This window comes from Panthera onca, chromosome E1, assembly GCF_046562875.1.
Source record: "Panthera onca isolate mPanOnc1 chromosome E1, mPanOnc1 haplotype 2, whole genome shotgun sequence".
NCBI classification, from domain to species: Eukaryota; Metazoa; Chordata; class Mammalia; order Carnivora; family Felidae; genus Panthera; species Panthera onca.
In genome coordinates this window covers 2,304,986-2,317,262 of record NC_138352.1, presented here as the reverse complement: position 1 = coordinate 2,317,262, position 12,277 = coordinate 2,304,986, and positions in this window count along the sequence as shown.

Sequence of the window (12,277 nt, the reverse complement as noted above, 5' to 3'; positions counted from 1 at the left end):
TCGCCGTTGCCACTCCCACCCCGCCTTTAAATTCTCTTTTCCACACACGCAGACTTCACTTTGTGCCAGCAAACTCAGGTACAGCCAGCCTGGCTGTTTCTTCCTGGGGCCAAACTAGAAAGGTTGCTAAGTATTTGGACGCTTACTGGTGAATAAATAGTTTGTAGTTTACCAGCTTACCAGTACTGCTTTTAATCAGTGTTTCCTGCTTGAGTATTACTCTTAGACGTCCAAATGACCACACTGTTCTCTAAAATTCCCTGTTTCCCTTTGGGAGTTTTTGCCTCCAACCTCCGATTGTACCTTGGCCTGTCAAGTTCAGGATAAATCATGTATGCTTCCTCCAAGCCCTGTTCTGAAATATCCCTCTATGAAAATGTTCCTCTCAAACCTGAAGCTTTGATGGCCTTGGAACAGCAATCAACCTGTGTGTACATGTACATACGTGTGTGTGTGTGTGTGTGTGTGTGTGTGTGTGTGTGTGTGTGTTTAACTCCACGTGGTTGATCCAAGCAAAGTCCTGTTTTCAAGTTTGTTATGTTGACTTTCTCCGTTGAATTATCAGCCCTCTAATATTCCGTGCTCTCAAAAATTCCTTTTCTATAACATGCAACCTAGTGGGATATGCCATTCAAGTCCAAACATTTAACTGGGAAGACTGGAAACAGTCTGGTACTCTGCCTTAATGCTCTGGCTCTGGTCCCAGCAGTGAGGACTCAAGGTAAGATGTACCCCAGGAAACTCGACATGGCTTCAAATCCTACTGAACGTGGCTGTTCGGTACAGCAACATTACAGAGCAACGTTACCAACCTTACAAAATGAATTAAACACCTGGAATTTAGAAGACAGACACAAAAGCCTGGAGATCATCATTTCCCCTCCAATTTATAGAAGGGAGACTGCCCACTCTGTCTCTCGAGCATATTTAAGGACAGCCACATCTGGACCTTTGTGATTTTTTTTTTTTTTTAAACCTTTATCTTTCTAAATAACTTTCCTGCTTCTAAGCGATTCCACATGCAAGATGCTGGCAGTTCGCTGCTCCTGAGAAACGCTTGAGAATCATTGTGTCATCTTAAGCACACTAGTGATCACATCCAGAGCATTCCAAAGATAGCTTTGCTCCCCTCTGTATGCACTGGTTAAAGACCAGCCATCAGTTCTTTTTTTTTTTTTTTTAATTTTTTAAATGTTTATTTATTTTTGAGACAGAGAGAGACAGAGCATGAACGGGGGAGGGTCAGAGAGAGGGAGACACAGAATCTGAAACAGGCTCCAGGCTCTGAGCAGTCAGCACAGAGCCCGACGCGAGGCTCGAACTCACGGACCGTGAGATCGTGACCTGAGCCGAAGTTGGCCGCTTAACGGACTGAGCCACCCAGGCGCCCCAAGACCAGCCATCAGTTCTAATGTGTGTTATGCCTCTTCTCAGAACGTAACTTGAAAATTGATAAATGTTTCTACAAGTTTGAATTTCCTCACACCCATCTTAGACTTATTCTATGTATTTGCATTTTGCTAAAATCTATTCTATAGACCCAAGGACATGAATTTCACTTCCCACCTTAATTAAGCACTGTAGAGTTTGCTCTTTCTTCTATGGAAGGTAACTCATAAGTGCATACCTTTCTATAAAATGCTTTGACGATTACTAATTGTTTTATAAGCACCTTTCCCTTTGGTACATAGCCTGTTTACCATTTTTCATAGCTATATAATAGTCCCCCAGGTTGGAAATCCGTAATTTACTTAAACATTCCTTTATTATTTGGCATTTAGGTTATTTTCTGGATTTTGTTATTATATAGAGTGTTGTTAGGAGCATCTTTATAACATAGTTTATGTCTTCTTTCTAATGATTTGTTTTGGGTAAATTCCCAGAAATTGAATTACTGGGCCAAAGGATATGAATGTTTTTATGACTGAGTATTTACTGCCAACATCTCTTCCAAAGAAAATTGTAACAATTTACAGTTCTGCTGACAATATATGAGTGAGAACATTTGTCTTTTTAAACAAGTATTTACAGTTTTAAAAGTTTACTACTCTCCACTTGTTAAGCAATTGCTAGCATCCAATTCCCATTGAAGTCCTTTGTTGGTTTAACGTATTAATACTCTCTTTTTGGGTGTTCATGTGATGAAGGGCAAACGTAGACAAAGAAGTTCTCTGATTTATTTAGAGGTTCAGTGTCTTCGCTGGCTTACTACACTGCAGAAACATGTGCTACGAAAGAGACAAAAACATAAGGAACTCCATTTAATTGAATAAACAAACATCAATTCTCATTTGCGTTCGCAGTTTCAGTGATAACATTGAATGCATCTTTACTTGAGGATTTCCTGAAAACCACCATGTAAATGCCAACAGAATTTTTTGGGGTTGTTTTGTTTCGTTTTATTTTTTTTTTAACATTTATTTATTTTTGAGACAGAGAGAGACAGAGCATGAACGGGGGAGGGTCAGAGAGAGGGAAACACAGAATCTGAAACAGGCTCCAGGCTCCGAGCAGTCAGCACAGAGCCCGACGCGGGGCTTGAACTCGTGGACCGCGAGATCATGACCTGAGCCGAAGTCGGCTGCTTAACCGACTGAGCCACCCAGGCGCCCCTGTTTTGTTTTGTTTTTAACCAGGAGAGAATGAAAGTAAGAACTCAAGCTCACTGTTATTTTAGAATCCATGCTTTCCTGATTCTAACAGGACCTTGGTAAGGACAGCAGAAGCTTAAGTCTTTCCTTTAACTTCTTGGAAAGAAAATGATGATAGATTGCATGTGTGTCCCCAGAAAAAAAGGACGTCAACAGACTGTGCATCATCCTCTCTCACTGACGCCAGGTGAGAGCCACTCCTGGAGAAGAGAGAATTCTCCTCAAGGAGAATGGTCATTCCTCACATATCACAAGGACAAGGAATAAAATCTACCCTCAAATTCGTTCGCCATCTGACTGCTGTCTTTACTTTTTTGTTGTCCGTGTCGTGTGTTTGGGTTAACTTTTTATTTTGAAAGAACTATGGATTCGCAGGGAGTTACAAAGAAATGGGTAGGGATGTCCCGTACATCCTTACCCCGGCCTCCCCCAATAAATACGATAACCACAAAATTGATGCAATCCATAAAGCTCATTCAGATTTCACCGGTTCTACGTGCACCACATTGTGTGTGTGTGTGGATCTGTGCAATTTCACCACCTGTGGAGCTTCATGTAATCATCATATTCAAGCTACAGAACTGTTTGATCCCCACAGGACCCTCTCATACATGCGGCCACTGGTTCCGCCTCCCAAACCTTTGTGAAATATTTTGTTAGTGACATATTTCGCAGCCATATCTTTTTTTCACCATAACATACTCATCACAGCTCTCAAACGTTTTGGGGGTATTTTTTAAAGATTTTTTAAATGTTTTTATTTATTTTTGAGACGGAGAGAGACAGAGCATGAGCAGGGGAGGGGCAGAGAGAGGGAGACGCAGAATCCGAAGCAGGCTCCAGGCTCTGAGCGGTCAGCACAGAGCCCGACGCGGGGCTCGAACTCACAGACCCTGAGATCATGACCTGAGCTGAAGTTGGACGCTCAACCGACTGAGCCACCCAGGCGCCCCTTTTTGGCTATTTTTTAAATGTTTATTAATTTAGAGAGAGTGCGTGCACAGTTGGGTTAGCTACAGCTGAGGGGCTGCTTTGGGGGATGTGGGAGGAAGGCTAATCTTTGAGTTTAGGGGCAGGCAATCTTGTTTAAAACCTTTAAAGGCTAAGCATTTGGATTTATATGTATTTCTTTTATTTTTTTTAATGAGAGAGAGAGCGTGTGCCAGAGGGGGAGGGGCAGAGAAAGAGAGAATCCCAAGCAGGCTCTGCGCTGTCGGCACGGAGTCAGGTGCAGGACTCGAACTCATGAAACCGTGAGATCATGACCTGAACCGAAACCAAGGGTCAGTCACTTAACCGACTGACCCACTCGAGCGCCCCTACATTTTACTTCTATAAAGATAATTAAATGAGGGTGCTTGGGTCATTTTTAAAAAACCGGCTAATTCATATTATCTGGTGGGTCAATAGTATGTATACTCAGATTCTTTTGAGCAACATGACCTTGTATTTTCAGAATATAAAAATGTCAAGAACTTTCCTTTTTTTCCTGATAGGCTAGGTCTAATTTACATCTAAATGAAAAAGCTTTTTCACATAAGACACCCTCCCCAACCTGATGAATGGCTTTTGAGACAGATCTAATTAATACGCAGAAGTTTAACTAGAAAAACCAACATTTTGTTATTTGGATTTGCTAAGCAATAACACCGCCTCAGCTGAAACTCTTCAGTGAATCCTTTTAAGTAAAATTAAACCAAATGTACTCAAAGAAGCATACATATCTTTAACAAGAGCCTCTTCAGATCTGGATCCAAATATGAATCAATTATTTTAAGTGTTTTTGGTGAGTTCCTCTCTTCCTCTCCCTCTGGAATCTTTTTTTTTTTTTTTTTAATGTTTATTTATTTATTTATTTTTGAGAGACGGGGTAGAGAGAGCGGGAGAGAGAGAATCCCAAGCAGGCTCCGCACTGTCACTGCAGAACCCTACACAGGGCTCAAACCCGAACCCACAAACGTGAGATCATGACCTGAGCCAAAAATCAAGAGTCAGGCACTTAACCCACTGAGCCACCCTGGCGCCATATGCATAGAGATAGATAGATACTTTTTAAATGTTTGTTTATTTTTCAGAGAGAAGGAGGGGAGCACAGAGAGGGGAGGGACAGAGAGAGGGAGACACAGGATCAGAAACGGGCTCTGCGCTGACAGCAGAGACCCTGATGCGGGGCTCGATCTCATGAACAGTGAGATCATGACCCGAGCGAAATCAGTGGCTTAACCAACTGGGCCACCCACGGTTCGTGGGTTCAAGCCTCATGTCGGGCTCTGTGCTAAGCTCGGAGCCTGGAGCCTGCTTCAGATTCTGTGTCTCCCTCTCTCTCTGCCCCTCCCCCACTTGCACTCTGTCTCTCAAAAAATAAATAAACACTTAAAAATTTTTTTAAAAAAAGAAAGAAAAGAATAGAACCAATTTAGGGGTGCCTGGCTGGGTCAGCTGGTGGAATCCCCAACTCTCGATCTCAAGGTCGTGAGTTCAAGCCCCATGTTAGGTGTAGAGCCTACTTAAAAAAAAAAAAAAGGAATAAAACCAATTTATTTGTAGAGCTGACTGAGGAAGAAGAGCTTGGTGAACGGATTGTCTTTAACCCTTGCTCATGCTAAGCTGACAAAGGAAGATGTTGGGGCCACAGGGGTGGAGGGGAACAATCCCCACATAGTTGAGCAGCGTCCTAGCCCAGACCCACTTGACCTTTCCCTGAGGCAACAACTGCACAAAGAAATTCACTCGTACCCACCCCCGTGCTGCCCCATATGCCGGACCTAATAGAGGTTAGAGGTAGAATATGTTTAAGCAGCCTCAAACCTCATCCTCGGCCCCATCCCCCACATATTGGGAAAACTATTCCCAAGCTGACTTGGGTATTTTGTCGTTACCCTGCATTCTCTTCCTGCCTTCTCGGTGAAACTGGTTCCTAGGGCCAATCTCTGCTGGAGACTTCATTCCTCACCCTGGTCCTGATAAAACTTATTCAGTAATCTAGTACTATCCTTCATCTTTTTCCCTTCCTTCCTTCCTTCTTTCCTTCCTTCTTTCTTTCTTTCCTTCCTTCTTTCCTTCCATCTTTCCTTCCTTCCTTCTTTCCTTCCTCCCTTCCTTCCTTCTTTCCTTCCTTCCTTCCTTCTTTCCTTCCGTCTTTCCTTCCTTCCGTCTTTCCTTCCTTCCTTCTTTCCTTCCTCCCTTCTTTCCTTCCTTCCTTCTTTCCTTCCTCCCTTCTTTCCTTCCTTCCTTCTTTCCTTCCTTCCTTCTTTCCTTCCTTCCTTCTTTCCTTCCGTCTTTCCTTCCTTCTTTCCTTCTCTCTTTCCTCCCCTCCTTTTTCCTTTAACTCCTTTCTTCTCTCCCTTCACAGTGCCTATCATGTATCAGACACGAGGAGAGGCACAGGGGACACAGAGTGAGCAAAAATAAATCTGGTTTCTCACCTTACAGTTTAGCGAAAAAGATATAATACTTAACATAGTCACACAAATGTGTAATTGCAGTCTGACACAGGGTCAGTGAAGGAAAGTTACACCACTCTAGGAGAGTACACAACACAAGGAGAAGGCTGTGAAATCTGAAAGGTGAGTCATAGCTAATCCAGGAGGAGCTTAAAGCATTCCTAGCAGGGCTGCCTGGCTGGCTTGGTGGGTTAAGTGTCCAACGTCAGCTCAGGTTATGATCTCATGGATCATGGGTTCAAGCCCCACTCAGGCTCTGTGCTGACAGCTCAGAGCCTGGAGCCTGCTTTGGATTCTCTCTCTGCCCCTCCCCCGCTTGCATTCTGTCTCTGTCTCTCTGAAAAATAAATAATACATTCAAAAAAAAATTTTTTTTTAATTTTTTTTAATGTTTATTTATTTTTGAGACAGAGAGAGACAGAGCATGAACAGCGGAGGGTCAGAGAGAGAGGGAGACACAGAATCGGAAGCAGGCTCCAGGCTCCGAGCTGTCAGCACAGAGCTCGACGTGGGGCTCGAACTCACAGACCGTGAGATCATGACCTGAGCCAAAGTCGGACACTTAACCGACTGAGCCACCCAGGCGCCCGTCAAAAAAAAATTTTTAATGGGGCACCTGGGTGGCTCAGTCGGTTAAGCGTCCGACTTTAGCTCAGGTCATGATCTCACAGTTTGTGGGTTCGAGCCCCACGTCGGGCTCTGTGCTGACAGCTCGGAGCCTGGAACCTGCTTTGGATTCTGTGTCTCCCTCTCTCCCACTCCGCCGCTCACACACACTGTCTGTCTGTCTGTCTCTCTGTCTCTCTCTCTAAAATGTAAATAAACATTAAAAAGTTAAAAAAATTGTTTTTAATAATAAATAAATACTCAAAGCATTCCTCAAGGCCTTGAGGTGGAGAGGGCAGAGTGTATTTCAGGTTCTGAAGAAAACTAATATGACTTGAGTCAGAGAACAAGGGATATCTGATGAGAGATGAACCAGGGAAGAATGGCAGGGGTCAAATCTTGCAAAGCCCTGGTGGGTAGGTAGGGTTGCCAGACTTAGCAAATAAAAATACAAGATGCCAAGGGTGGGTGGCTCATTCGGCTGAGCATCTGGCTCTCGGTCGGGCTCAGGTCATGATCTCACAGGCACAAGGGTCATGAGTTCGAGGACCAAATGGGGCTTTCAGGCTGACCGTGTGGAGCCTGCTTGGGATTCTCTCTCTGCCCCTCTTCCACTCGTGTGCACGTGCCCTCTATTTCTCTCTCTTTCTCTCAACATGAACGGATAAACTTAAAAAAAGTACAAGATGCCAGGTTGAGTTTAATTTAAGGCGAGTGATGATATTTATACTAAAAGTGATTCTTCATCTGAAATTCAAACTTTACTGGGCATCCTGTGTTTTCTTTGGCAACCCTACTTGTGGGTCAGGTAAGGATTTGATTTTGTTCTTCCTGAGACCAAGGCATTCGAGGGTTTGAAGCTGGGGAGCGGCATAATCTGATTACATTTTGAACAGATCACACTGGCTACAGATTAAACAGGAACAAGCAGAGAAGCACGGGGACAAGGAACAATTACAGTGGCCCAAGGAAGAGCAGGGGGCTGGCCCTGAGGGATGGTAGGGGAGAAGGGGCGAGGTGGACACGTTGAGCTAGGTTGAGAAGATCAAATCAACAGCGTTGGACACCTACCTACTCTGGTCCCACCTTCCACATGCCGATGGTGCTGAAATGCCCAAATCCGTGTCTCTGACCTGAACCTCTGCCAGGAACTCCGGGCCCATGAGAGCTACTGCTTACGTGGCACCTCAGGCTCAACACAGCCAGACTAGAACTCTAGGTCTGGCCTCTCCAAACCACTCCCTCCAAATCTCCCCTCCCCAGCCCCGACCTCCTATGTCAGTAAAGGACACCCCAATCCACCTGGTCACTCAAGCCAAAAGCACAGGGCTTGCTCTCGATTCCCCTCCCTCTCTCACTATCACACTCCATCCATCTACAATCCTGTTGACTTCACCCCAAATCCCATCCTGAATCAGTCCACTTTCTTCTATTTCCATTATTACTACCAACCACAAGTCACCACCATCTGTCGCACCCAGATGAATGGAAGAGTCTCAAAATTGGTCCTTCCGTTTCCACTTTTCTTCACCTATAACCCATTCTCCCCTCGGGAGCAAGGGTAATCCTTTCAAAATAGAAATCAGATCTTAGCTTAAAACCCTTCCAGCACTCCTAATGGCATTTAGAATGTGCCAGCTCCTCACCCTGGCTTACAGAGAGTCCTAGAAGATCAAGGCTCCTGCCTTTCTCCGCCTCATCACCATCGGTTGTCCCCCATCACCTGACCCCTTCTTGTCTCGCGAATCTCAGTGGGAAAGTCCCACCTTCAGGGAGACTTTTCTTGAGCAGACTGTCTCCCCCACTTCCCATGGGGTTGAGAGCTCCTTGGGAGTAGGAGCCTCATCTGTCTCATTCACTGCCAAATTCACAACTCCTAGGCCCTCATCAATATTTGTGAAGTGAATGAATACATAGGAACAGTTTGGATCTGGGAGACAAGGGAGAGGAAGTATCAGTGATTTCTGGCCAGATCCAATCCTCAGTCCAGAAACCACTTCCAGAGGCCAGACCCCTCCCAGATTGTTTATTTGTTCACCTGCCAGCAATCACTTTTGCAGAGCCCTGGTTACTGCTCTGACCTCAACTTGGACCCTTAGTGACAAGTTGTCCAAATTCTTCCTGAAGATTGTTGGCTTCTGTGGACACTGTACCCCGCCCACCTGTCTAAAAGTCCTCAGCTTAAGGGGTGTCTGGCTGGCTCAGTCAGGGGAGCATGCAACTCTTAATCTGATCTCGGGGTTGGGAGTTCAAGCCCCATGTTGGGTGTAGACATTACTTAAAAATAAAATCTTAAAAAACAAAAACAAAAACAAAAACCTCTTCTGCTCCTCAGCTCAAGTTTTTTCCTCCTCCTTCCCTGTCCTGTGAAATTAAATTACAAGTGTTTGCCTGACCTCAAATTCCAAACACACCTGTTGCGTTTGGGCACAACGGAAGGGCATTAGCGTTAGACTGAAATGTGTGCCCCAAATTACCAAAAAATAAAAATTAAAAAAAAAAAGCTTAGATTCTTCCTTTATCTCTGAAATTTACCGTGGGAAGTACAGAGGTGCCTGCCCGAGTTTCAGTGATATTGTTCAATTCATCATGGCGGTCTCAACATTTGCCTCAAAGGTACTTTGAGATTCTAACACCGGAAAATATATCTTGGAGCATCTTAGACCATATTTAAGAACCACCATAACTTCCATATGATATGGAGATCTGGTAGAATATATATATCTGCCATGTATCTTCTTTTCAGAATGGTGCTTCTAGAAATGTTCCTTTGGCAAAGCTCTTACTATAACCCACTCATGCAATGTGCACACCACCAACTGTCAACCTTCCATGAAAAATCCATAATGGGCAACATTCTCCCTTTTGAATATGGGCAGGCATCCCTTCCTACCCGTTACATAATTAGACTTGTTCATTGTATATTTATCACCTAATTCTATTCTAGGAATTGAATGTGAGAGGCGATAACTTCCCCCAGTCTTCACGGCTAGGCAGCCAAGCAGCATAAACATGACAAACAATTCAGATGGAACAGCCACAGCTCACAGTAAAATGTACAGGGTCACAGCTGCCTGTGAAGCCTGGCTCTTCTGTGTCTCTCACTGGCGATGGATACCCAGGCTATGTTCTTGCTCATTGACCTTGACGGATGCATCTTGAAAGTGGAACATTTTGACCCGTTCTTATCTGAGACTAGGTTACTGAAGCCTCCTAGTTCCCTTGTTACGGCTGGTGTCCTTCCAGAAAGGATTGCAATCTCCTTTAATAGTTTACCAAACTTAGACTCGAATTGACAGATGAACACGCAAATGCAGCTTCAGCTTTCTCAACCACCAAGTCTTACTTTATCCTAATGGATCAAGCCCACAGCCCATTTATTACAATGGCTTGCCAGTTGAGTGTTCTTCTATTTAACAAACGTGTATTAAACTCTTTCTTCTTTTAAAGTAAACCCTATGCCCTACATGGGACTCAAACTCATGACCCTGAGATCCAGAGTCACATGCTCTACTGACTGAGCCAGTCAGGCACCCCTGTATTGAACCCTTTATATAGATCAGACACAATTGCTGTTGCTAGGAATGCAAAGATGTAAAGTGACCGATTGATTCATTCATTCAAATAGCATATTTTTAATGAGTACCTACTAAGTGTTAGGAAATGAGAATGTGTAGGTTAATAGGAGAGACAGGGACTCCCTAGGCCCAAGAAGTTTATGATATAGGGGAGCCTGGGTGGCTCAGTCAGTTAAGCATCCGCTGCTTGATTTGGGCTCAGGTCATGATCTCACGTTGGGGAAATCAAGCCCTGCATTGGGCTCCACATCATGGAGCCTGCTTGGGATTCTCTCTCTCCTCTCTCTGCCCCTCTGCTGCTCGCTTGTGTGTGCACTCTCAATCTCTCTCTCAAAATAAATAAATAAACTAAAAAAAAAAGTTTATGATATAGTTGGGGAGCCTAGGTGAGTGAGAAAACTAATTTTTAAAAATTTACAAACTATGATAAAAAGGAAACAAATTGTTAACAGAATGATGGGCAAGACTTGTTTTAGACAAGGTAGACAGGAAGGCCTCCCTGATGATGGTATCCTCATCATCTATCACCTGGATAACTACAGTAACTGCAATAGCCTTCCAATAAAGTCCCCTGCTTGTGCCACAGGACATTTGCACTTTCTGCCGACAATGCTCTTGTCTCGGCTAACTCCATAATTAGCTCCCTCTCCTCTTTCATGTCATTTACTCAAAAGACATCTTCTCAAGAACACCTTCTATGGTCCCATCCTTACTAAAATTTCACATACACACCTATCATCCAATTCCCCCCTCCCCTTTTCATTTCCCCCTTCTGAGCTTTTTTTTTTTTTCCTCCTTGCCACTTATAATAATGTAAGTTACAAAGCATAATACGTGCGTAATAAAACACATATTCCTGAACCCACCGCCCAACCTAAAAAATAGAATGATATCAATAGCTACTCCATATACGGCTGCATATTTCATGAAATCCCCAAACCATCAAAAATCTATTACCGATTATGCAAGAATCAAGAAGAAGACGAAAGTTCTTTATGTATTGATAGGGAGTGAGCTACAAGACATATTATTTAGGTGAAAAAAGCAAAGGGCAGAGCACTGGATACACTATGCCATCCTTTTCGTAAAAGCGAGATGGAAAAAGGTGTACGTACACAAGACTTATATGGGTAGAAAATCTATCTGAAATGTTACATAAAAATTGTTAACACTGATCATCTCTGAGGAGGAGGATAAGGTAGCTGGAGACAGGGATGGGAGAGTTTTTACTCCACATAGCCTTTGTATGTTTGGAATTCTGCGTAACCTATCATATTCGTTTCCTGGTGCTGCCATAATTGGATCCTAGAAGTCTGAGAGCAAGGTGTCTTCAGGGTGACTTCTTCTGAGACCTCTCTCCTTGGCTTGTCCATGGCTATCTCCTCATGTCTTCACAAGACCTCCTCTGTGTGGGTCTGTGTCCTATTCTCTTCTCCTTCTCCTTTTTAAATTTCCTCTTCTTATAATAAAACCAGTCATACTGGATTAGGGCCTACCCAAATGACCACGTTTTACCTTAATGATCTCTCTGAAGCTCTGTCTCCAGATACAGTCCCATTCTAAGGTACTGGAGGCTAAATCTTCAACATATTAACTTGGTTAGGGGAGGATATGATTCAGCCCATAACCTCTATCACAAGAAAGAATGGAAAGAAAATGTAGGGGCACCTGGGTGGCTCAGTCGGTTAAGTGTCCCACTTCAGCTCAGGTCATGATCTCTCCGTTTGTGGGTTCAAGCCCTGTGTCAGGCTCTGTGCTGACAGCGCAGTGCCTGCTTGGGATTCTCTCTCTCCCTCTCTCTCTCTCTCTCTGCCCCTCCCTCACTCACTGTCTCTCTCTCTCTCAAAACGAATAAACTCAAACAAGTTGTCTTTCAAATTATTTTTCATAAAACATACTATTTATGTTAATATGTAATGAGTTTATTACTATTTTAAAATGAGTAACTTTTTTCCTGATTCCTGTTTTAATTTCCAATACAGTAAATATCGATAAATAT